A 27254-nucleotide genomic window follows, 5' to 3' on the forward strand; every position below is an offset into this window, starting at 1 on the left:
GAGTTTAAACTCAGCACCCTGTGAGATCAGCCAACCAGAACTGGGAAAGGAGGGGCAGAGCACACCTAACTCTCCTTCAAGCTAGGAACACCACCCCCAATAAGAAAGAGGCTGGCTCAGCTCACTGAAGCCCCAGATATCCCCCACTGGGGACAGTTCTGTTGGGGAAGGGAGAACAGCTCATAGGAGGACATTACAAGAGTATGACTCTCAGGGACTATAGTTTGGGAACCAGAGGGAATGCTTAAAATCTCTTCTGAGGGCTGAACAGGCAACTCTCACACCGGAGTATATTTTGATCAATCCCACTGAGCCCAGGCCTCTGAAAGTGCCCATAAAGAAAAGGCAACAGACTGAATTCAATCTGAACCTGTAATAGGCCATTGTATGGGGAACTAAGATTGGAGGATATGGTGGAAACTGAGGAGCTGGCATTAAAGCAGAGATTAACTTCCCACAGTGAGTGCCTGGCAGTGAAATCTCCAAGTAAGGGACACAGTCAATAGCCCGAGTTACATTAGCTGGCCTGTACCCTAAAGGCTCAATTCAGAAGACACTGAAGTAAGATCAGGCAACCACAGGGGGATGCAAAATAGCTGACAGTTGGATGTGGTCCACAGGGAGCCTCAGACCAACGAGCTAAATAAGAAAACCAGGAGCCAAACCTGGACTGCTCCTGGCATTGGCTGAAACAAAAGTACCTCCCGGAAGACCAGAAATCAACATACAAAACAGTGAACCTCAGACAACATAAGCCACCCCCAACTAAGCTCACGTGGTTGGCTTTCTTTTTAAAGAAAAAAGGGCGTGGCAGTAATTTTTTTAAATTTGTTGGTTTTTTTTAGTTTTTATTTTTTATAATTTTTTAAACTTTTAATTTTAAATTAATTTTTGTTTTTGATTTGTTTTCTCTTGCTCTGCACATTCTTTTTTGTTTTTGTTTTTTGTTGTTCTATTATCAAGACTTTCTTGATATTCTCTGCTTTATTGCTAGGATATTAGTATTATAATTATTAATTTATTGTTTTTCTCTATTGTTTCTTCCATATCTGTTATTGGCCTCCTTTCCTACACTAGCTTTACCTTTCTCTCTCTTCTTGTTTCATTGGCATAATTTTTCTTTTTTTCCCCTTTCAGTCTGTCTCTTTCTGTTTTTTGTTGTTTTGTTCTTCTTTAACAACTTTTCTATTCTTACACTCTACCCTTATTTTTGTGCTTGCCCTTCTTTTCTTTCAGAATCTTTTCTCTGGCCATTTAATCTCCCAGTAGCTTCTCAGTTTTCTACCTTCTATTATATTATTTAATTATTTTTAGTTTTTTTACTATTACCAATCCTGTACATTTCATTCTTTCTCTTTGGCTTAGAATTTGTGTTCTCACTTCACTTTCCTAATTCTATTTTCTCTTCGGTTATTTTCATTGTGATTGTCAGGATATTTTGTAAGTTCTGATTTGTTTCCTGTCAGTTTGGTTGTGTTCTGTTTTGCCCTTGGCAGCACCTGTACAACAGCTCAGCACGACATGGTAGGGTCTGAGCCTCACAGTTAGCAAGCTTGAGGAGAGTCCTCCCATGAATGGGTAAACAACAATCTAGACCCAATCACAACAGGAGAGCCCAAAGAACTCACAAAAGGGACACACCTACAGAATATAGCTCAGAAGTATAAGGAAAATAATCTCTGGGTCCCACCAGACAGTCACTACAAATACCCATGCCACAAGCATGGGAGATAGCAAATATGTCTAATACACAGACACAAACACAAAGAGTCACTAAAATGAGGAGTCAAAGAAACAACCACCAAACTAAAAGAAATGAGAAATCACCAGAAAGAGACCTTGATGAGATGGAGGTAAGCAAGTTATCAGAAATAGAATTCAGAGTAATGGTTATAAAGGTGCTCAAGGAAATTAGTGAGAACCTAAGACACTTAATGGGACCATTCAGTAACTTAATGGGAAATACAAAGAACTTAGTGAAAGCTACATCAACATAAACAAAGACATAGACACTACGAATAAGAACAACGCAGAAATAAAGAATACTCTATTTGTGCCCGGACGGGTGTGGCTCAGTGGTTGAGCGTCGACCTAGGATCCAGGCGATTGGGGTTCGATTCCCTGTCAGGGCACATGCCCGGGTTGCAGGCTTGATCAATGACTCTCTCATCATTGATGTTTCTATCTCTCTCTCCCTCTCCTTTCCTCTCTCTGAAATCAATAAAGATATATTTAAAAAAATAAAATAAAGTAAAATAAATAAAATTTCTCTAAAAAAAAAAAAAAGAATACTCTATTTGACATCAAGAATATGCAAGAAGGAATTAAAAGCAGGTTCAATGAAGCAGAGGATCAAATAAGTGAATTAGAAGATATGGTAAAAGAAAACACTCAATCAGAGCATCAAAAAGGAAGAATACTTAAGTCCAGCCAGGCATGGCTCAGTAGTTGAGCATCGACCTAGGATCCAGGCTATCATGGTTCAATTCCCAGTCAGGGAACACCCCAGGGTTGCAGGATCGATCCCCAGTCAGGGATATGCAGGAGGCAGTCGATAAATGATGACTCTCTCATCTCTCTCTCTCCCTTTCACTTCCGCTCTCTGAAATTAATAAAGATATATTTATAACAAAAAAGAAAGAATACTTAAAAAGCATGAGGACTGTTTAAGGGAACTTTGGGACAACATGAAGCAAATAACATCCGCATTATAGGGATGCCAGAGAGGGAGGAAAGTGAGCAAGGGATAGAGAACCTGTTGGAATAAATAATGACAGAGAATTTCCTTAAGCTGGTGAAGGAAAAAGCCACACAAGTTCAGGATGCACAGAAGGTACCAAACAAGAGGTCCAAAGATACCTACTCCAAGACACATCATAATTAAAATGGAAAATGTCAAGGAAAAAGAGAATCTTGAGGGCCACAAGAGAGAGAAAAATCAGTGACCTACAGGGGGCCCCCATAAGGCTGTCATCTGATTTCTCAACAGAAACACTACAGGCAAGAAGGTAACAGCATGAGGTTTTCAAAGTAATGAAAAGCAATAACCTGTAACCAAGACTGTTTTATCGAGGCCATCATTCAAAATTGAAGGTGAGCCCAGCCAGGCGTGGCTCAGTGGTTGAGTGTCGACCTAAGATCCAGGCGATTGAGGTTTGATTCCTGGTCAGGGCACAGGCCCGGGTTGCGGGCTCAATCAATGACTCTCTCATCATTGATGTTTCTGTCTCTCTCTCTCCCTCTCCTTTCCTCTCTCTGGAGTCAATAAAGATATGTTTTTTTTAAAAAAAATGAAGGTGAAATAAAGAGCTTCCCAGAAAAAAGTAAGCTAAAAGAGTTTGGTACCACCAAACCAGCATTGCAAGAAATGCTAAAAAGATTGCTTTAAGAAGAAATATTGAGAGAAAGGTACATCAGCATAAAGGGGGAAAATGGCATTAAATAAGTACATATCAATAATAACCTTAAATGTAAATGGAATAAATGCTCAATCAAAAACATAGGGTAGCTGAATGGATAAGAAAACTGGACCCAAATATATGTTGTCTACAAGATACCCACCTGAGAACAAAAGAGTCACACAGGCTGAAAGTGAGGGAATGGGGAAAAAAATAGTCCATGCAAATAAAAAAGAAAAAAAAAGCTGAAGTAGCAATATTTATTTATGAAAAAAAAGACTTAAAAATAAAGACCATAACAAGAGACAAAGAAGGTCACTATATAATACTAAAGGGATCGATCCAACAGGAGACTATAACCCTTAGAAACATATATGCACCCAATAAAGGAGCACCTAAATATATAAAAAAATTCTTGGTGGACTATAAGGGGGAGATTGACAGCAATACAATCATAGTGGGAGACTTTAACACTCCACTGTCATCAGTGGATAGATCATCCAGAAAAAAATCAACAAGGAAACACAGATTTTAAATGACACACTAGATCTAATGGATTTAATTGACATTTACAGGACATTTCATCCTAAAGCAGCAAAATACACATTCTTCTCAAGTGCACATGGAATATTCTCAAAATTAGAACACATGTTAGGGCACAAAACAAGTATCTATAAGTTCAAAAAGTTTGAAATTATATCAAGCATCTTCTCAGTTCACAATAGCATGAAACTATAAATTAACCACTTTAAAAAAACAAAAATATTCAAACACATGGAGGCTAAATAGCATGTTATTAAACAATGAATGAGGTACCAATGAGATCAAGGAAAAAATTTAAAACTTCCTGGAAACAAACAAAAATGAACAAACAACAACCCAAAATCTTTGGGACACAGCAAAAGAAGTCCTGCAAGGGCATACCTGAAGAGACAAAAAAAGTTCTAAAAAGCTATCTAACACTAAAACTAAAAGAAATAGAAAGAACAGCAAGAAAAGCCCAAAAGAAGTAGAAGGAAGGAAATAATAAAGGTCAGAGCAGAAATCAATGACATAGAGACTAAAAAAACAATACAATGGATCAATGAAACCAAGAGCTGGGTCTTTGAAAAGATAAATAAGATTGATGCACCTTTACCTACACTCACCAAGAAACAAAGGGGGAAGACTTCAATAAATAAAATAAAAAATTAAAGTGGTGATATCACCACTGATACCACAGAAATACAAAAAAATTGTAAAAAAATAGTACAAGCAACTATATGCCAGCAAACTGTACAACTTGGGTGAAATGGACAAATTCTTAGAAACATACAATCTTCCAAAACTCAATCAGGAAGAAAATCTGAATTGGCCAATAATAACTGATGAAATTGAAGGAGTAATCAAAAAGCTCTCAGCAAACAAGAGTCGTGGACCAGATGGATTTACAGGTGAGTTTTACCAAACATTCAAAGAAGAATTAACATCTATTCTATTCAAACTATTCCAGAAAATTCAAGAGGAGGAAAACTCTTTTTATGAGGCCAGCATCATCCTAATTCCAAAGCTAGATAAAGACACTACAAAGAAAGAAAATTACCAACCAATAACCCTGATGAACATAGATGCTAAAATTCTCAACACAATATTAGAAAATTGGATCCGGTAATACATTACAAAGATCATACACCATGACAAAGTGGGATTTATTCCAAGGATGCAAGGCTGGTATAATATTCGCAAATCAATAAATGTGATATATCACATAAACAAAATGAAGGACAAAAATTATATGATTATATCAATGGATACAGAAAAAGCATTTGATAAAATCCAGCACACATTTTTGATAAAAACTCTCAGCAAAGTGGGAGTACCGGGATCATACTTCAATGTAATAAAGGCCATATATGACAAACCTACAGCCGAAATCATACTCAATGGTCAAAAACTAAAACCATTTCCCTTAAAGACAGGAACAAGACAGGGTTCTCCACTTTCACACTCTTATTCAACATAGTACTGGACGTCCTAGCAACAGCCATCAGACAGGAAGAAAAAATTAAAGCATCCAAATTGGAAAGGAGGAAGTAAAACTGTCATTATTTGCAGATGAAATGGTATTGTACATAGAAAACCCTACAGACTCAGCCAAAATACTACTATATTTAATAAATGAATTTGACAAGGTAGCAGGATTCAAAATCAACTTCTATAAATCAACAGCATTTTTATATGCCAATAATAAACTCTCAGAAAGAAAAACTGAAAAAAAAAAATACCATTTACCATTGCAACTAAAAAAATAAGATACCTGGGAATAAACTTAACCAAGGATCTAAAAGACCTGTACTCTGAAACTTACAGGACACTGCAAAAAGAAATAGAGGAAGATATGAACAAATGAAAAAAATATACCATGTTCATGGATTGGGAGAATTAACATCATTAAAATGTCCTACTACCATAAACAATTTATAGATTCATTGCAATTCCTATTAAAATACCAACAACATATTTCACAGATCTAGAACAAATATTAAAAAAATGTATATGAAATTGAAAAGGACCCCAAATAGCCACAGCAAGCTTGAGAAAGAAGGACAGAGTTGGAGGGATCACTTTACCAGATACCAAACTATACTACAAAGCCATTATAATCAAAACAGCCTGCTATTGGTACAACAACAGACATATACGATCAATGGAACAGAACAGAGCTCCCAGAAATAGACCCACACCATTATGTTCAATTAATATTTAACAAAGGAGGCAAGAATATATAATCCAATAATGAGTCTCTTCATTAAGTGGTCTTGGGAAATTGGACAGGTACATGCAGAAGAATGAAACTACATCAACTTACTCCATACACAAGAATAAATTCAAAATGGATAAAAGATTAAAATGTAAGTTGTGAAACCATAAAAATCCTGGAAGAAAACATAGTAATGTCATAGACATCTCACATAGTGGAATTTACACTGATACATCTCCTAGAGCAAGAGAAACAAAGGAAAAATAAACAAATGGGACTACGTCTAACTAAAAAGCTTCTGCACAGCAAAAGAAATCAGCCTCAAAATATTAAGGAAACCCACAGTTTGGAAGAATATATTTGTCAAGGATCCATCTGATACGGGCTTCATTTCCAAAATATACAAAGAATTCATACAACTCAACAAGAGGAAGGCAAACAATCCATTTTAAAAATGGGCAAAGGACCTATATAGATACTTCTCTAAAGAAGACATACATATGGCCAGGAGACATGAAAAAATGCTCAACGTCACTAACCATCAGAGAGATGCAAATTAAAGTCACCATGAGGTATCACTTCACACCTGTCAAAATGGCTACCATCAACAAATCAACAAATGACAAGTGCTGGCCAGGATGTGGAAAAGGGGATCCCAGGTGCACTGCTGGTAGGAATGCAGACTGGTGAAGCCACTATGGAAAACAGTATAGAGGTTCCTCAAAAAATTGAAAATGGAGTTTCCTTTTGACCCAGTGATCCCACTTCTAGGAATATATTGTAAGAAACCTGAAACACTTATCAGAAAGAACTTATGCACCCCTATGTTCATAGCAGTGCAATTTACAATAACTAAGATCTGGAAATAGCCAAAGTGCCCATCAGTTGATGAGTGGATGGAAAAGCTGTGATACATTTACACCGTGGAATACTATGCAGCTATAAAGAAGAAGGATCTTTTACCCTTTTGGACAGTATGGGTGGACCTTGATAACATTGTGCTAAGCGAAATAAGCCAGACAGAGAAAGACAAATATCACATGATCTCACTTATATATGGAATCTAAAGAACAAAATAGATCCAGTGACACAGAATCATGGAACAGACTGATGAATATCAGAGGGAAGGCAGAGGTGGGTGGGTAGGTGAAAAACAGTTTAACCAAAGTATTTATATGCATATATGCATAACCCATGGACACAGATAATAGTGTGCTGAAGGCCTGGGGTGGGGCATGGGTATGGGGTAAAAGGAGTGAGTGGGGGAAAAAGGGGACATCTATAATACTTTCAACAATAAAGATTAAAAATATATATATTACATTGCTATATGATGTCTCTCTCCCACTATGTTTTGAATGCCTTGAGGTCAGAAACTCTTCTTTCTCACTTCTTCAGTATTTCAACATACCGTTAGAAGTAACACAGACTTTTTTCCTAGGTATTTCATTGAATTTCATTTATTCTTCACAATAGCCTTTGAGATATTCTTTTAATTGCCTCATATTTTCCCCACTGATGAAGAAGGGAATTTTATCCTGGGGTAATGAGGATGGCTGAGCACATGACACCCAACACTGGACAAATGAGATTAACAGCAATTTACTAGTCACATACATTCTTAGTTCAGAGGGAGATAACACAGTGCAATGCAGGGCCACATGAGGGTTGTACTTGGGAACAAAGTGAATCATCAGGTACTGTAGGAGTCAGGCTTTGTAGTACCAAGAGCATTAAATGTTGCTAGGTTCCCACAGGAGAATGAACTTGGCATGTGTGTATAATTTCATGGGCTGGCAGGGAACTATAAAAGCTACTCAGGGATAAGCAGGAACCTACCTGGTACCTATGATAAGGACAGTTGTTTGCCTAGGAGACCTTATCCACCAGAGCAGAATAGGGAGGTATTTGTGGTTAGATCATTAAATGTCCTCCTGATTTTACCAGATGTCAAGGCAGCACATTATAATGAACCTTAATTTTAGGCCTTATACCACAGATATGCATCATTATCTCCATTACAAATGAGGAAGTGAAGTTTAAGATGCTCATATCATGAGCCACACAGTCACACAACCAGCTAGAGATTAAGGTTGAACTCTGGTCTCTCTGACCTTAAAGTGATATTTAGTTTGCAACCAGTTAATGGAACATCTTCTGATTTTAATCAACATTTCAATGTGATTTCTGAGAAGTATGAGAATGGAAAGAAAAGAATGTACCATTTTCTCCTGAAATCCATTTTCAACAGAATATTTCTTTACAACATGACAGAGTCACCAGCATTTGGTTGGAAGGAGTCACCACAACTGCTTTGCATCAGGGTGTGGAAAGAACCATTGTTGGCTCATGCCAAGGTACCCTCATCTGCCTGGTTGCCTATTTAGCTCATTTAGCTGTGATTTGTCCCAGTCTAGGCCAGTCTCAAAAAAAGTGCAAGTACAGCTTAGATAAATTAACATGGAAATTTTAATATTCATATTTGTGTTCTTGAATGTTTGTTTGGACAATCACTTCTCCATAATAACTTGTTCTTTTTTCCTTTGAGTATTTTAATAGTTTTTTATCTTCTTATATTCTTATTTTGTTACATCTCAAGTTTTCCCAGACTCTGCTTTAATCTTAAAAGTGTTTTTCTCTAAATACTGAATATAATTTCTAAAATATACAGTAGAATACCTTATTTTTCCCCCTAAATTTGTTAAATCATTCTATTGCAATGGGGAACTTTGAGGCAGAATAACTGTTGTTCTTGCAAATTTCCTGGGAGCAATTATCTTAATTGTGGTACATTGGAGTGAGGCTAGTGGTGAATAGGGGTCCCACAGGGCTACTGTTTGTGGATTTTGAAACATAAACACCAATTTTTAAGCATAAAGTGTTTAGAAAATTTCTAACCAATTGGATAGCATGTGTAATTTAACAATGCCAATAAACTGCATTGTAAGTGAGTTGACTGTTTGGCTATGTACAGTCTTCAGAACCTGGTAACAAAGACTTGAAGACTTTCAGGCGATTCATGTATCCCAGTGAAAGGAAGTCAGGGGACAAAAACAAAGCTAGTGACAAGCAAAGCAGCAAGTTAGCAATTGACATCATTCCCCATAAAGAAGCATGAAAGTTGAAATCAAGGCAAAATATATGATCAAATTACTAGAATCTCCTGATGATAGAGCAAAACTAAATATGCAATAATTGACTCAGAAATCCCGCCTTTAGGAATCTATACCAAAATACACTGGTAAAACTATACTATTTGTATTAGCCAACAACTAGAAACAATACAAATATTCATCATCAAGAGAGAGATTTAATAAAAAGAGGTACATCTACACAATGGGGTTCTATGAAGCTAAAAAAGAAATATGACTATCTCTAAATAGTGCTAGATGGAGAAAAGTATATATAATGTTCTAAGAAATGGAGGAAGAACTATCAGAGAAGAGACTTCAGAAACATGTCAACTAAATGCAATGTGTAAACCTTGCTTGAATTTTAAACACAGAATAACATCAGATAACAGAATTATTATTAACTTTGTGGGTGTATTAATGATAATTTGGTCATGTTTTCTTAAAATACGAGATAAATACTGACATTTTGGAAATAAATGATATAAAGTCTGGATTTGCTTTAAAAATACTCCAGTAAAGAAAAAAAGTGGGGTTAGAGAAGAGTTTAAAGTAAAACAAGAGTGTTGATAAATGTTGAAGTTAAATGGGAAATACTATTTTTGTACTTTGTGTAAGTTTGAAGAATTCCATAATAAAAATGAAAATGAATATGCAAAATATACAGAAATATAATATATGTATGCTATATTTATATATATACTACATACTGTATATATATATACAGAGAGAGAGGGAGAGAGAGAAAGGGGCCTTGGTCTCACACAAGAGATCCTGACTCAGTGGGTGTGGGGCAAGACTTGAGTATCTGAATTTTTTAAAAGATCTAAAGTTCTTTGTTAGTCACATTAATCAAGCAACAGGATGAGGCATTGAGGGTTAAAAATTCTCAAAGATTGTGACTATTATAAATCTATACTGACTACTAAATCCATGATGAATACAACAAATTTTTTCTCAGATAATTTTTAAAATTCTTCAGGGTTCTAAAGTGACATAAATAATATAGATTTTTTAAAATCTCAGCCTACCTTGATGGTCAGATTTGCTCATTAATAGAGTCCTGGTTGACAGAATGCCAGATACAAACATAGTACGCTTAAGTCAACTTGAGGGCAGCGCCTGCATCGGCTCTCTTTTATGAATGTCGAGTCTTTGCCACTTCAAAGTATTATAAAGAGGATAACAAGTATACCAGTGTAAGTGATTCAGAGTCCTAAAAGGAAGGCCTTTAAGAGAATACAAGGTACTAGTAGTGGTAACAAGGAAAGCCACTCACCCAGTAGGCTCACCTTTGTCATTGGCTGAGGAAGAAGTTCCCAGATTGAATGAAAGGTGCAGAGGCCATCCAGGGAAGGAAGGAAAGCCACGATGAATAAGAACAACACGGTCATTTTCACCATATTTGAAAGCAGGAAGTCACAGAGCCCAGCAATATTCCAACTTGTGGCTTACTTTCAGATACAAAAGGCAGGATCTGAACTGGGAGATTGATCCTCCCAACAAACATAAAGATTTACTTCAGGCAAACCTCTAAAAGAAAGAAAAAGTACAGATGTTTTTATTTATTTTTATTTGCATTTAAAAATTTTTTATTTTATTGAACTTATTGGGGTGACATTGGTTAATAAAATTATATAGGTTTCAGGTATACAATTCTACAATAAATCATGTATATGTAATGTGTGTTCACCACTCCAGTTAAATCTTCATCCATTACCATTTATCCACCCCCTTTACCTTTTTCTACCTTCCTCCACCCCCCTTTCCCTCTGGTAATCACCATATTGTTGTCTGTATCTATGAGGGGGTTTTTTGCTTAATCTCTTCACCTTTTTCACCCAACTCCCAACCCCCTTCCCTTCTGACAGCTGTCAGTCTATCCCCTGTATCAATGAGTCTGTTTCTGTTTTGTTTTAGTTTGTTTTGTTCATTAGATTCCACATATAAGTGAAATCATATGGTATTTGTCTTTCCCTGACTGATTTATTTCACTAAACATAATACTCTACAGGTCCATCCCTGCTGTTGCAAAAGGTAAGATTTCCTTCTTTCTAAGGCTGATTAGTATTCCATGGTGTAAATGTCCCACAGCTTTTTTATCCACTCATCTACTGATGGGCACTTGGGCTCCTTCCAAATCTTGGCTGTTATTTTAAATTAATTTCTGAGCAATGCTGAGCCAACAGCAAAGTTTCTCTAAAGCATTTTATCAAATTGCTTATTTAAAATTTTCAAAACAAAACTGTAAAAGTAAGAAATCTTTTCTTGAGGAAAGTTATCTTTTTTTTTTTTCTTTCTAGATTAAACACCTTTATTACACGAGCTACGATAAGAGGAAAGAGGATTTATTTGCCTTTCCAGGCCTTGATTTTCCTCAGATAAAACTCCAGCTCCTTGCCCTCGAGCACATAGCCATCTGCTCGGCCATACTGGCCTGGTCTTGAAGCAATGCATGCAAGAAGCTTGCCTGCTGGAACTGCTCCTCTAGGAGACTGCTGATTTGGGCATTCTTTTTCTTTTCATCATATTTCTTCTGAATTTTCTTTGATAGTTTTTTGTTTAAAATCTCTTCCTCCTCAGGAGTCAGGTTGGTCCCCTTCTTGTGGCCCAGGGCAGTGCACAGTGGGACTCGTACCACTGTTGGTATGGTGTGGTGTCAATGAGCACAATGCAGTTCTTTACTAGGGTCTTAGTGTGGACCAGTTCATTGTTGGATGCGTTGTAGACATCAATAATCCTCGTTTTGCACGTGCAACACTCTGAGCCCCAAGAGAAGTTGCCCACATCCAACCTCAAGGCTCAATACTTCTTGTTGCCTCCCTGCACTTGAACTGTGTGTATGTGGCGGGGTCTAATCTTAGTGTTGGCAGCAGGGCTTCCCAGCTCATATGTTTGCTTCTTGTGGTAGGGCTTTCTCCTGCCCCCGGTCTTGCGGCGCTTGTGCCAATTGTCCCAAGAGATGCCCATGGCTCGGCGCTGGCTGGAAAGAGAGGGAAAGCTATCTTCAGTAAAATTCAGAGCATGGTTGGAGCTCACAAGGCACTTTAGTGATCTGTCCACTGTCTAGGGATGTTCCTCAGCAAGCTCAGTGTTCTTAGAGTCTTTGAGATAATCATATGCTGGTTGCTGACTACAACTAAAAAAGTTTATTAGAAATCAATGTGTAAATCCAGACGGAAAATTTATTAATTTGTAATTACTAATAAAATATCTAGATAGATTGAAAAGTCATATTGATAGACCTAACATTCATTCAACAAATATTTATTAAGGACTAGTAGGCTGGTTAATGGCACCCAAAGATAACAGGTCTTATCCCTGGAATCTGTGAACATTACTTAATTTGGAAAAAGGGTCTTTGTAGATATAGTTAAGGTAAAGATCTTGATTTGAGGAGATTATCCTGGATTTATCCATGTGGGCTCTAAATGCAATCACAAGTGTATTTTTAAGAGAGAGACAGAGGGATATTTGATTCAACATCCACAGAGGATAAAGCCATGTGAAGATGGAACAGAGAAGGATTTAAAGATGGCAGCCTCTGAGACTGGAGTCATGCAGGCACCAACCAAGAAATGGAGACAGCCACCAGAAGCTGGAAGAGGCAAGGAATTGATTATCCCCTAAGGGAATGAAGTCCTGATTTCATGCACACCTTGATTTCAGCCTTCAGTCCTCCAGAACTGTAAGAAAATAAATTTCTGTTGTTCTAAAATACCAAGTTTGTGACAATGTGTTACAGCAGGTATTGGAAACTATTTCAAGCACAAACTGTGCTTGAATATAAGGAATACACTGAAACCTAAACTACAATGTCCCAATCTCCATGGAACATTAAAGAAGGTGGTGGGAAGGTATACAATTTGATGGTATCAGGCCTCAATAACCTTCTGTGTTCCTACCACAGTGGGAATATATAACCTGCAGGAAGACTGATGATCCTGTAAGATGAAAGTATATTTTTTCGTCCAGACAACTTATTTTTTTTCTTTGATGCACTAAGCTAACCATCCTTTATTTTCATCTCCACCAAATATATATATGATTTGTTTGTTTAACTCTCACAGAGCACCCTGTTTTATACCTTCTTACCAATTTCTTGAGATACCATCTCATGTAGCTAGATCTTTCACATAGTTTTTAACATTATGTTTTCAATGAACAAAATCACAGATGTTGGGCATTTGAACAAGAATAATTTTAACATTTTATGACATTTTAGCTGAGACCTTCCATTTGGCAAAGGGACTCTTACTGGGTCAAATGTTCTGGACATTCTGCAAATAATTGCCTATTGTGTCCCTTTGCCCATACAACAAACTATGAGGTATTGTATGCTGTCTTGCCAGTTACCATAAACTTCTGTACACTGATTTTAAAGATGCCTTATGAATTATCATATCTAAGGTAAACTGTCTAAATTATAGGTAACAAGTAGAATGTTTTGGATTTGATATAGACCAATGAATAAAGTCTTGGTGCCAAGGTCTAAGAAATGTCTTTGAATGGCTTCAAGAATGTAGTCCAGAGCAGGCCATCTCCATCAATGCAGGCACAAGATTCTTTGTCATCCAGCCTCACAAAAAGGGGAAAAAAATCACCCAGGGTTTGTCCCCTGCTATCACTATTCAACTTTGAAGTTTCAAAAATGAAAGAGATCCTGGCCGGCATGGCTCAGCGGTTGAGCATCAACACCTATATCCAGGAGATTGCAGTTCGTTTCCCATCTGCTGGGATTGCAGCAACATGCTGGGGTTGCATGCTCAGTCCCCAGTAAGGGGCGTGCAGGAGGCAGTGGATCAATGACTCTCATCATTGATGTTTCTATCTCTCTCCCTCTCCCTTCCTCTCTCAGAAATTAATAAAGACATAAAATGAAAGAGAATAGGCAGCTAATACAACAGTGCTTTCTCCAAACCCACAGGCAGCTAACTTCAGTATACGCCAAGGAAAGGGAAAAATACACAGTCTTATCAGGCTTCCTGCCTCCTGCAGTTTCTGTCTTCTACCGCTAGTGCACATTCACTATACAGAAACAAGGTTAATCCACTTAACCTTGAATTTTTATCAAGTGAACACATGCATGGAACAAGTACCCAGATAAAAAATATTATCAGCACTTCATAAACCACCCTTTAGGTTCCTAAACACTCCAAAGGTGACCATTATCCTGACCTTTAACACAAGAAATCACTTTTACCAGTTTTTTTAACTTTGTATAAATAGATAATTTATGTGGCATGTACTCCTTTTTTTTATTTGGCTTTTATGTCGTTTGGTGAACTAAACTATCCATGTAGTTTGGTGTAGCAATCACTTGTTCATTTTCATGGCTGGATGCTATTCCATTGTATGCATATGCCGCACTCATTATCCATTCTAATGCTGATGGGCATTTGAGTACTTTTCATTTTAGGTCAATTATGAATAGTGCTGTTATGAACATTTAGTACATGTCTTTTGATGAACATATGTACACATTTCTGCTGGATATGTACCTAAGAGTGGGATTTTTGAATCTTAAATATGACATATTCAGCTTCAGTAGATACTGACAAACAGTTTTTCCAAAGTATATGTAGTACATGAACATTTTAAGTCTCTTGATGCAAACTGCCGCCATTCACAAAGCTACTTTCCTCTTACAGTCTCCGAGTAGCACATGAGGTCCCATGTGGAACCCTTCCCAATCGTAGGTATTACACATTAAAAAAAAAGTTTGCCACTTAGGTAGGCCAAAAAGTGGGGTTCTTTGCTTTTATTTTAATTTATATTTCCTTGATTGTTATTGATAGTCAATAAACATTCCACAGAAGAAAAAAAAAAACATATCAAACATGAAAAAAATCTCCACATCATTTTCAAATTATCTATTGGAATATTTCTCTTAATCTTGTTGTTTTGAAAGACTTCCCTTTATATTAACAAAATCACAGATTTTTAAATAACTGCATACACACATACTCAAATTAACACAGGGCTACATTTTGTCACGCTTTCATTCCTTCTATTTTAAACTTTTTATTCACTAGGTCAATTTATTGTGCATACATAATACTCAAGGTTATGTGCTGTACACTATAGTGGATACAGAATTGCTCAAGGTGTATAGATTCTGCCCTCAAGTGGCTTATAGTCATTGGCTGCATAAGGCTCGCAAGTGGATATCTACAGTGCAGAGCAGCAAGCTATGCAAGTCACATTGGCAATAAGAAAGTAGGGGGCTTAGGAGTATAAAGAAAGGACAAAGAACCTTTGTCTGGAGTAATAGATGACATTGAAGGCCCAGCTTCAAAGCTGAAACTTGAAAGATAGGGGACCTTCTTCACTAGTTGTAGCTGAAGAGGAAGCACAGGCCAAGGTGGCAGTAAGGCCAGAAATGGGCCCAGGGACACATTGCAGGTCATAAGTATGTATAATGCAGGGGGAGAAATCAAGACGCTCAGGTTGATTCTTATTTGGAATTCAGACAGGAGAAATATGAGTTAAAAATAAGATGGAAAGGCTGTTTCAAAAGATTTCATGGACACCAAACTGTTCCTCTATTTTCAGCATTGTATCCCCTCTGGAAAAAATCCCCCCATTAGGCTCTGAATGCCAGGCTAAGCTGTGTGGTAAGCCACATGTATTAAAAAAAAATGAGGAAACCTTTGCCATTGAGGCAGGTTAAGAAGGTAAGCTGGGAGACACACTTAAAACGCTGGAGGCAGATTGCGTCAGTCTCGAATGTTCTCCTGTTTGAAAAGCAAAGGAAAATAAAAGCAAGGGCAAACCAAAAAAAATCGTAGCTCTGTTTAGAGAATCTGAGGAAAGTTTATTCCGAGTTGTTTTTTGTAACAGAAAAAACAACTGGGGATGGGGGTGGGAAGCAGACAGGCAGTGCCTGAGGAGTGTCATGAGAACTTGCAAGTATATTGGCAAAAAATATACACACACAAAAAAAATCAAGATTCTGATTATACCTTATCTTATGCATATTGTTGTATTGTGGAATGTTCAAGGCGTTCCTTCCATTTGCCATATTTGTACACCCCATGAACACTGTAGCCAAATTCATCTTCCTGTGTTTTCCTCACTCTAACCAACACATACCCTCCATCCCTGCAACCCCATCAACACAAACACACACACACACACACTGACGGTGCTCCCTCAGAGCCAAGAAAGGTCCATAAAACTGTTCCCTGGCTTAGAGCCCAGCAAAAGAAAATAATGGGCTAACTGAACAAGAATCACTGTGTTGTTTCACAGGCTTATTTCCCTAATGCTATTGAAAGGCTCTACAAATTATCAAAAGAACTTGTGAAAGAGTGGGAGTAACTTTACTTCCTGGAATTTGGTGTGCCACAGGTGGGGCTGTGGGAATGCCAGTGCCAATTGTTTGTAGATCATTTTAAAACAATAATAAGACCAGTTAGTGGGTCTGCTTTGTTTTCACCATGCACTGGCAATTCTAAATAAGTCAGTGATAAAACACTCCTCCAAAAAATCTTTTATTTCTGCTCTTACTTTTCAGTTTTCATACTGTAATATACATGTAAGCTTCCACATCGCACTTTTTGTGTGTGATCATCCTTCAATCAACATGGTATTCTACAAGGAAGTGAATTTAAAGAACTCCCAGTTCTAGAGCCAGCCCCAACACATGCACACCCAGCTAAATATGTTCATTTCTAGAGAAGATCCAGATCCAAATCACTTGAGCTCACTTTGAATGCAGTTCCTGTCTTCCACCATCATGGCACCGCACATCCCCACAACTGAACAGTGGATTCAAAACGAACAATGAAGAAAAAAAAACACAAAGAAGCCCGGCCCTGCATGGCTCAGCGGTTGAGTGTCGACCTAGGATCCAGGCGATTGGGGTTCGATTCCCGGTCAGGGCACATGCCCGGGTTGTGGGCTTGATCAATGACTCTCTCATCATTGATGTTTCTCTCTCTCTCCCTCTCCTTTCCTCTCTCTTTGAAATCAATAAAGATATATTTAAAAAAAGAAAACAAAAAAAAAACAATGAGAGACAAATGATTATAAAGACAAAATTAAAAAAAAAAACAACACTCAGAATTTGAATTACTTTAATTCTGCTAGTCTGTGGATGAAATCTCTGAACCTGGTGACACTCACTTTCAAAAGTGTTTTTTTCATGTGTTTTCCCTTTTTGTTGTTGTTTTTTCAAAAATGAAGTAATGTCCTTTAAAAAAGCATTAGTCTAGTAGCTTTTGTCTATTTTTGTACTATAATATTTATTTTAATTTTATGGCATAACGTATTCAAAGTTCAATAAAAGAAAATGTTCACCGTCTACATTTCTTTTCTAGCTAGTATTACTATTCATTGTATTTCATGATTATTCCTCAAGGTCATTTTGTCAAGAAATGACCTGCTCTGGTTGTCAATACACCAGTCATGGCACAGATGAAGATCAGCAGTTTTCCACCTGGAGCCCCAGTGGTGCTTGGAGTCTAAAACCCCAGGAGGGAGTTAAGCCACAACAGATCTCAGTAACCCACCTGGGAAGATACAATTCAGAAAAAGGGGAGCAGAGCCCAGAGCTCCATTAGATACACTGGGAGTGTGATCTCAGTTGTTTAAACCAAGGAGAGTTATACACTGGACTAAGAAGGCAACTTTTAGACTAGAAATAGAGCCAAAAGGAGACCAGTTTAGCATGCAAGATCAAAGCTCTCAAGCTTTTTCGATAGCAACCAACATTAAAATAAGTAAAATACATGTCATATACAACCAGAACACACAAATAATATACACACATTTATTTAAATAGTGCTTAAACTCTATTATGAGTGATGAAATCTATTCTATTCTGCTTCATTCTTTTAAAATGTTGTTTGCCACTCAGTAAATTGATTTCATGACTCACTATTGAGTAGCAGCCTGCAGTAAAAAATACTGACATAAGGAAAGGAATCTTGACTTTTTAGTGTTCAGACAATAATCTAAAGTTTGTTGGTCTTTTACTCCAGAACAAGCTTTGAAGAACCAGATGTTCCTCCTTATCTTTTGTGTTGGAGCATCCTGAGCTCAGACATCACTAAGAACCAGAGACAAGGATGAGTGAGGGCCAAAACAAAATTAAAACAGGACCTTTTAAAACATATTAATGTAAGAAAAGAAGACCTGGAAATATTCTGACACTTTTAACTAATAAGTAAGCACTCTTCAACTAAGAATATCTCCATAAATTGCAAACCTAATTTATTAGTGCAATATAAAAGCCCTTAGAAATTGCAAGAAATGGCTTTTGAGAAAAAAACATGTAATAGAATACTACATACTGCAATGACAGTAAATAATATTTACATAGCCACAACAATGTGAATGTTTTGTGTTTTTAATCCTCACCTGAGGATATTCTTTCCATTGCTTTTCAGACAGAGTGGAAGAGAGAGAGAGAGAGAGAGAGAGAAAGATCAATCTGAGAGAAACACATTGATTGGCTCCTCCTGCATGCATCCCAACCAGGGCTGGGGACTGAGCCTGCAACCTAGGTATGTGCCCTTGGCTGGAATCGAACCCGGGACCCTTCAATCTGTGGGCCGACGCTCTAACCACTAAGCAACATCGGCTAGGTCTGAACTTCTTTATTTTCCACTTGCAGAATCAACTCATAGAAAAAGCAAGGATTTATTTATTTAAATTTTGTATGTATAGTTTTCAACTTTCAAATTCAAGAGTAAATGTAAAGAAGTGTATGGTGGCAAATGTTAGGAGGTGGACATGTGGGAGTAGTTTTGAGGAAGGGTTGGATCACTAAAATCTTCACTTTAACAAGCAAAGAGTTAAAGATACTGAACTTCATTTCTAGTTGATAAATAAAGATTAAAATATATTACTTAAAGCTACAGAGGTAACTAATAGGGGAACCTAAATAGAGATATGAATTTATTGGTCAGCTGAGGAGAAAATAAACATATACATGACTGAAATGCTTATTTCCAATAGCAGGGAGTCAATATATAATGTATGAAAATGATAAATCAAGAAATAGTACAATATATATTATATTTAGGGGTGTGGAGACAACTACAAAAAAGGAGGTAAAAGTCATTTAAAAGTAGATGCAACTGGAAAGGGGTGATATCAGAGATGACTGCTTTTTATTACATACGCCTTTCTGCACAAGTTGACTTTTAAAATTATATTCATGTATTACTCTGACTTAAAATAATACTAAAATTAATAATAACAGTGATGACAATTAGTGTAACCTGAAAATCTATAGGTTTTATATTCTATTGTCCTTCTAAAGTTGTGAATCAATGATTGAGATTAAAGTGATCACAGTGCTTTAGATTTCTCTCTTTCTCTTACTCCTAGCCCAGTTTGCCGGTTTCTAAAATGATTTTATATACCATTCATTCACAAACGACCTTTAAATATGAGTCAAATAAAAATATTCCCCAGAAATTATTCAACTTCCATGGGATGGAGAGAATTCAATAGTATTTTGATAATATTTTATGTTAATATGCTTCTTAATGCTAGCAATGTTAACCTGCATAAGAGAAAAGCCATTCCCCTTTCTGTTACATCATAACTTGCACCACCAAGACCTACAGAGAGAGCTCATGTTTATGAGCTGCATTAGCAGTATCAGATGAGGTGTATCTGGAATTTCTATCAGTTTTCTCAGGTATAAGATGAAATGTCAAAGCTGAAACAGACTTCAGAGATGCTCTATCTCCTTGATGCTCGAAGTGAGGTCCCAGGGCCAGCAGCTGGAGCATCACCTGGGAACTTGATAGACATGCATGACCTAAACACCCAGAGTTGCTGAATCAACATCTGCATTTTAATCAGATCCTCAGCTGATTCCCTTGACACCTGCACATTAAATTTTGAGAAGCACTGGTCATTCTAATCTAATCTCTCTTCCAGTGTGGAAACCCCTTTCTTCAGCATCTCTGGGAAGTGGCCTCTCAGCACCACCTGTGTTGAGAATGGTGGGTTTTATTTTGCAAAAGGGATATATCAGCATGGGCTTGAGGGAGACTAATTTTACGATGTGCTAGAAGTTGCCTGAAAGACTGAGAAAGGAGGATGGCAAACAGTATTGGAGCAGGTGGAAATGAGGGTAAGGACTGTGGAGCTAGTGTGATCTGTGGGGGAATGGGTGATAAAAACTCAGACAAAACAGTCTAGGCTAGAGAACTAGAAGATAGTCAGTGGATAGCAGAGAGCCTTTTGTAAATATTGACCTAAGCTGGCAAGATAATAGCATGTTTTTCCCTTGAGGATCTTCCAGTTAGTCTTCATGAGTTTTTTGTTTTGTTTTGTTTTACAGCTTTATTGAGATATAACTTATGCACCATACAATTCACCCATTTAAAGTGTACATACCCAATGGCATTTACTATATTCACAGAGTTGTGATTCCACCACCACAGTTTTAGAATATTTTTGTTGTCCCAAAAGTAAACCCTGTATCCCTTAGCCATCACTCCCATATGCCCCAACACACACATATATGCCACCCGTCCCCACTCTATCCCTGGCAAACACTAATCTGCTTTTTGTCTCTATGGATTTGCCTATTCTGGACACTTCATATAAATAAAATAATACAGTGTTTGTCCTTGGTGACTGGCTTCTTTCACTTAGCATGTTTTCAAGGTTCATCTGTGTTGTAACATGTATGCACTTTAAAAAAATTATATTAATAATCTCTCTCCATGCACCTGAGATATCGCTCCCAAACAAATGATTAAACTCTCCAATATATCGTGGTGTTTTGCTCTGTTGTGCAGTGGTGTGTGTCTGTGCGTGTGTGTGTGTGAGTGTGTGTGTGTGTTTGTGTAGTGTGTAAAAAGCCTCTTTTCCTCAATCCTCCATCCTCTTGCTCCATACAGCAGGGTAGCTTCTTGAGCCTGGGCTGATCTATCCATAGCCATCATCCTGGGATTTCCCTGTCACACTCTCCTGAGGTGTCACCATTTCCTGGATCTCATGTCTTCTTTTTTTAAAATTATGTTTTTATTGATTTCAGAGAGAGGAAGGGAGAGGGAGAGAGATAAAAACATCAATGATGAGAGAGAATCATTGATCGGCTGTCTCCTGCACGCCCTCTACTGGGAATCGAGTTTACAACCCAGGCATGTGCCCTGACCAGGAATTGAACCATAACCTCCTGGTTCATAGGTCGACGCTAAACCACTGACCCATGCTGGCTGGGTCCATGTCTTCTTTTTGTTGGTCACAACATTGGTTAAATCCTCAAGTAATATCCTAAGATAAGATGTAAGGAAGACAACTTTTCTAAAATTGTCTTTATTCTACCCTCATATTTGAAGGCAGGCTGGGTTAGATTAGGGGAGAAATCACATGCTGAAAATTATTCTTTTTCATACCTTAGGAGGTAATGCTCCATTATCCTTCAGCATCTAGTTTGACAATGAAAATTTTTTAAGAATTTAACTTTATCCTTGGTGACTTGTCTAGATGAGGGTTTTATTTATTTGTTTATTTCTTATGCCAGGCATGCAATACGCCTTTGCAATGTGGATACTCATACTCCTGATCTTCAGCATTGGATTTGATTTTCCTTTCCATATTGTTGGTTAGATAAATTCCTCCTCTCATTTTCTATGTTCATTCTTTCTGGAACTCCTAATCAGTCAGATGTTAGACATCCTGAATGGATCTGCTTTTTTTCTTATTTTCATCTGTGCTGGTCAATTTTATGTATCAGCTTGGTAAGCTATAATACCCAGCTATTCAATCAAATGCTAATCTGGATGTTGCTGTAAAGATATTTTATAAATGTGGCTCACATTTACAATTAGTTTATTGGGCCTGAACCAATCAATTGAAAGGCCTTAAAAGCAGAACTTGAGTTTTCCTGAAGAAGAAGAAATTTCACCTGTGGGTGGAAGCAGCAGTTCCTGTCTGAGTTCTAGTCTATCCTTTTTAATAATTTTGGACTTGCTTAGGGAACCCCCACAAACCACGAAAATATATATAATGCAATAATATTTTTAATTTCTAAGTGTTCTTTCTTATTCTCAGATTTTTCCCTTTTGTTATTATTTTGTACTTGTTTTATTAACATTTACTTTATTCTTTCTGAATTTCAAAAATCTATTTTTCCCCTAAACTATCTTTCCCCTCCAGAATTACTTGCCTCCCCCATTTGTTTACATAAGACTCTTTTTCATATCAGGGTTTTTCCTTAAATGTCCACCTAAGGTGAGGGGAGGGGATTAAGGATGGGAGTTCTGCATATTTAAATATTGTCGACCTGTAACCTCTGCCATTATACTGTGTAGCTATTAAATGCCAGAATGTAGAAACTTTTTATCTGGGGACATGTATTTTGAGAAGAATTCTCTCTATCATTCCCTTCATTGCCATGAATTTACACATTTTTATTTCATGTCTATCATTTGGGGGTTGGGAGGAAGAGGAGGTAAATTGCATGTGGTCAATTCATCAAAATTAACAGAGAATTTGGCTATTCTTTTTTTTTTTTTACAATTTGAGTATTAAATATTCATTGAAGGTGGTGATAGTGATGGTGACAAGAATGATAACTAGAAAACATACATCTTGTAAAGCAGGATAAAATACCTGCATTTGTAAAATACCATTTTCTGTCCTCTCTTTAGAGCCCTGAATGGTTCCTCACTGATTGTAAGGTCAAAACCACATGAAATCCTCAAGGTTCCCCATTAACTGGTTCAATTGTAACAGCAGATTAATAGATTAGCCACAACCAAACCTAAATAATACATAATCAGTTGTTTTCCACAGGACTAAAATGAAACAAGGTCATCTTAGGACATAGCCAATGGGAAACTGAATAATCTACCCTATTTCCTGAAAAGTGAGCCACAAGACCATACCACTCTCAACCCATCTGCAGAAGCTTCACAGAAAGAAAAATCTTGCCCTGAAGATGACCTATTGACATCACAAGGCTAAAATCACCTGAAAACTACATGTGTTAACTCCTCTCAAATTTGCATATATAATCTATGGAGTTGTATAAACTGCCCATACCTGCACAGTAAGATTTTATTATACCGCATGATGTAATTCCAATGAATATGCTTAACTTCCATACTCTCAACCCTTTAATTCTCTCCTTAAAACCCAAATCAGAGAGACAGATTTGCGTTTTGTCTCCTGTTTCCTTGCTGGTTAAGGTCACAATAAAAGCTTTTTCTTTTCTCAAAAGCCCATGCCATAGTGTTGGCTTCTATGTACATAAGGCAATGAGCCTTTGCTGTGTAACACCAACTCACCTTTAGACCCTTCTCTTTCCTTAGTCATCAACTCAGATCTTGTTCTCCTGTAGGTCTTTCTCTTTTTTTACCCTCAAACTCCAGCCCCTCTACCTTCATCCATACAACTCCTTCCACCTAATTTTTTTCACTTCCATCTATATCCATCTCAAAGCCCATGATGCCTCCTTAAATCAACCCCAACTGTATGTTCTTTTTTTCCCTGCAGTCCTCATATACTTACATTCAGCTACTTATTACCTCAGTCCATGTATTTATTCATGCAATAAACATGTAGTGAGTACCAATTATGTACCAGACACTGTGCTATCTACTAGTGATGGAGAGATGAATAAATCAGAGGTGGCCTCTACTTTTTCAACAGCATGTTTTCATTCCATGTCACACATGCTCAACTTTTCTCCCCAAACTCTATCATGTACTTTCTCATACTGGTCTTGAAGCAATTATTTACATAATAGGTGCCTACACACATTGAGTTGGATTTCTCCTATATCCCCATGCTCTTTAACATTTTAAGAAGCAGTTCTTTCCCTTAATTATTTCCTCCATTCCACTTAGAAACTTTTCATCCTCTTTAATAAGTCAGAGGTTTGATAGGCTTTTCCCAATGCCATCTGACAAGGACATCAGAATGCATGTACAATGCTCAAAACTGACAAATACACCAGCCATAAAGGCACACGCAACATCCTCATAGCTATTAGGCTTTTGGAGTCTCTCTGCTTGCAAACAGCTACAGACACTACTCCAGCAAAGTGCTTTATTTATGCCCAACCCTACTTCCATCTCTGTCTACCAACTGTCATTCCACTGTGGAGAGCAAGTAATTAGCAATCTTCAGCCACTATTCCAGTACACATAGCTTCACACATACTCATGTGTATAACACAGGCACTCACTGAGCATATACAGGAACAGAGTATACTTTTCTCACCCATCCCTGGGCTTATTATGCTTTACATGGTCCCCCAATCCTTTTATGTAAGATGTTCATGATAATTATAGTAGTTTCTCATGTCCCTTTCTTACCTAGTTCTGAGTTCTGGAGGATTAATGTCATAGTTTGGGTTTCTGGAAAACAAAATTTGAGACAAAGATTAGCATGCCAAGACTTTTATTATGGAGCATTTTAGGGGTTCATCCCTGTGAAAGGGAGGGAAAGGAAGCTATAGTGGACAGGAGAGGTTTGGTTGTGTTGCAGGTGCACCAAAGGTTCAGCCAACTCCACAGGTTTCTATAGAGCTGGGATGACTTTAAGGTTGTATCAGGTTAGTGCAAAAGGGTCAAGTCTTCTTATCTGTGCATTTATCAGTTAGTCATTTGATGCAGATTACCCCTGGAAGGAGGCAAAATCTTGGTTGAGGCAGTTTTCTTCAATGGAGGCAATCTCCAAAGAGACTAACAGTTGAAGATCATCTGCAGATAGCACTGCCAGCAGCTAGGGGAGTAAGTGCTTCATTCCTGAAGAGGGATCATCACATCCTGGCATCAATCACAACTGAGTTTCCCAAAAGTCTGCCCTCTAGAGAATGGTGTATTACTGAAGTAGGTGTGGGCACACCAAAATCAATTCAAGTGTTTCCTGGACTAAAGCAGTATCATTCAGTTGCCCCCAGGTCTTAGGGGAATGTCACCAGCAAGGGGGCTCCCACCACTCTCCACTCAGCACAAGTTCTAAGAGCTTCTTTGCCACAGAAATAACAAGGGAATTAAGAGGAACATCACCAGCTGTCACATTACCAATATATCTTTTCAAATCAATGAAGAAAAAGAATTAGCACTAGACAAAGGCAGGGAGAAATAAGAATCCATGCTCAGCCCTTTATTTGTTATGTGATTTGTCCCTTTTTGTATTTGTCCATGTGCTGCTGTCATTTACACAAGGGTTACATAATCTTTAGTGCACAGTAGATTCTTGATAAACATTTATTTAAAGAATGAATAAAGCAATCTCATAAAAATCACTCCCCTACTCAACCACAGTGAAGAAAATAATAATGTTAGAGAGTTAGTGGGAAAAGTGTATTTTATTACTTAGTTTCTCATGGCCTATTATGTTAAATGTTCTGGGTGGTGACGTTTTTGCTTGACCACTAAGAAGATAAACGTGGTTAAACTCACTAAGCAGTAATCACAGGTACCCATACCTCTTACAGAGTACATTTCAGTTTGTGTTCAGAAACAATAAATTAAAAGCCTGTTTTGGATTGAGCCCTTGCTCACTGTATCATCTGTTTCCCTGTGGGTTTTCAGGAACCAGTGGTGAAGGTCAAAGTATATGTCTCTGACATCAATGATATTTTCAAAGCTTGTTACTTCAACAATGAAAATAAATAAGAAAAGGAAGATAATAAAATATCCATTGAATGCATAGTATCTCAATGCCATCAGTGTTATTTGCTAGCCAGCAGATGAGTCCTTTGAATGAGAAACTTCTAAACTGAAAGGTTCCCCATGGAAAACTCACAGCAGTTTCTTTGTCTTTCTGCCCACAGGGTTAATTAGCCTACCCCTGATATCCAGTTGACTGTTGTAAGGCAATAGAGCTATATCCTCCCCCTCACCCTAGACCTTCTTTTTCAATCCTCTGGAAGAAATTACCTTTCCATGGCTGCACTGATGCTCTGGGTTTGACACTGAGCAAAACAACAAGAGCATGATGTTCTTTAGAAGCACAAAATGAAAACTAGCCAAATGGAAAAGAAAGACGGACCACACTTTGAAATTTGTGTCATTTCTCTTAGAGCTGTCCCACTCAGCCAGCATGGCTCAGCAGTTGAGCATCGACCTATGACCCAGGAAATCGTGGTTCAATTCCCGATCAGAGCACATGCCCAGGTTGTGGGATCAATCCCCAGCAGGGGGCATGCAGGAGGCAGCCAATGAATGACTCTCATCATTGATGTTTCTATTTCTCCCTCTCCCTTCCTCTCTCTGAAATCAATAAAAAATATATATACATATATATATTTTTTTTTCAGAAAAAGACCGTCCCAAGGATACTCATAAAGTCCACACCAACACACAAATCTCAAAATCACCAAGGCTTCTACCTAATGGTCATTATTCATTTGCTCACACACACATAAAGTGAAGGGTTCTTCCTTCAAGATATTGCTGAGCATTCAATGCATTGTATAAGCTTTCTTTCTTCCCTGCTGCAGCTGCCACTGCTCTCACTGCTGAGAAATCCTCATTCTATTCTTATGGCCAGGCTGTGCTCATGGTGCCAACTCATAAGAACAAATTACAATCAGTCCATGAATGGGTTACAAACATCCTGGACTAGGGAAGTAAGTATAACCCAACATGGGGATCAGGCTTCTCACATCAGGGCACAAGACATCAATAACTCCTGAGACGTCTCCTCAATCTGGTCTCTGGTAGATAGATAGATAGATAGATGATGATAGATAGATAGATAGATAGATGATAGATAGATAGATAGATAGATAGATAGATAGATAGATAGATAGATAGATAGATAGATGATGATGATGATGATGATAGATGATAGACAGATAGATAGATGATAGATAGATAGATAGATAGATAGATAGATAGATAGATAGATAGATAGATTAGATAGATAGATGATAGATAGATAGATAGATAGATAGATATAGATAGATAGATAGATGATAGATAGATAGATGATAGATAGATAGATAGATTAAATAGATGATAGATAGATAGATAGATGATAGATAGATAG

The 27254-nt window shown here is 37.5% G+C and overlaps 1 pseudogene across 1 annotated transcript; it reads right to left on the reverse strand.

Moving 5' to 3' along the window:
* Window positions 1-11617: 11617 nt before the first annotated feature.
* On the reverse strand, window positions 11618-12239 carry LOC308551240 (small ribosomal subunit protein eS8 pseudogene; annotated as a pseudogene). The gene has a single exon. The product of its transcript is annotated as a small ribosomal subunit protein eS8 pseudogene (transcript).
* Between the last annotated feature and the right edge of the window lie 15015 nt (window positions 12240-27254).

This window comes from Miniopterus schreibersii (assembly GCF_964146895.1).
Source record: "Miniopterus schreibersii genome assembly, chromosome: X".
Classification (NCBI taxonomy): Eukaryota; Metazoa; Chordata; class Mammalia; order Chiroptera; family Miniopteridae; genus Miniopterus; species Miniopterus schreibersii.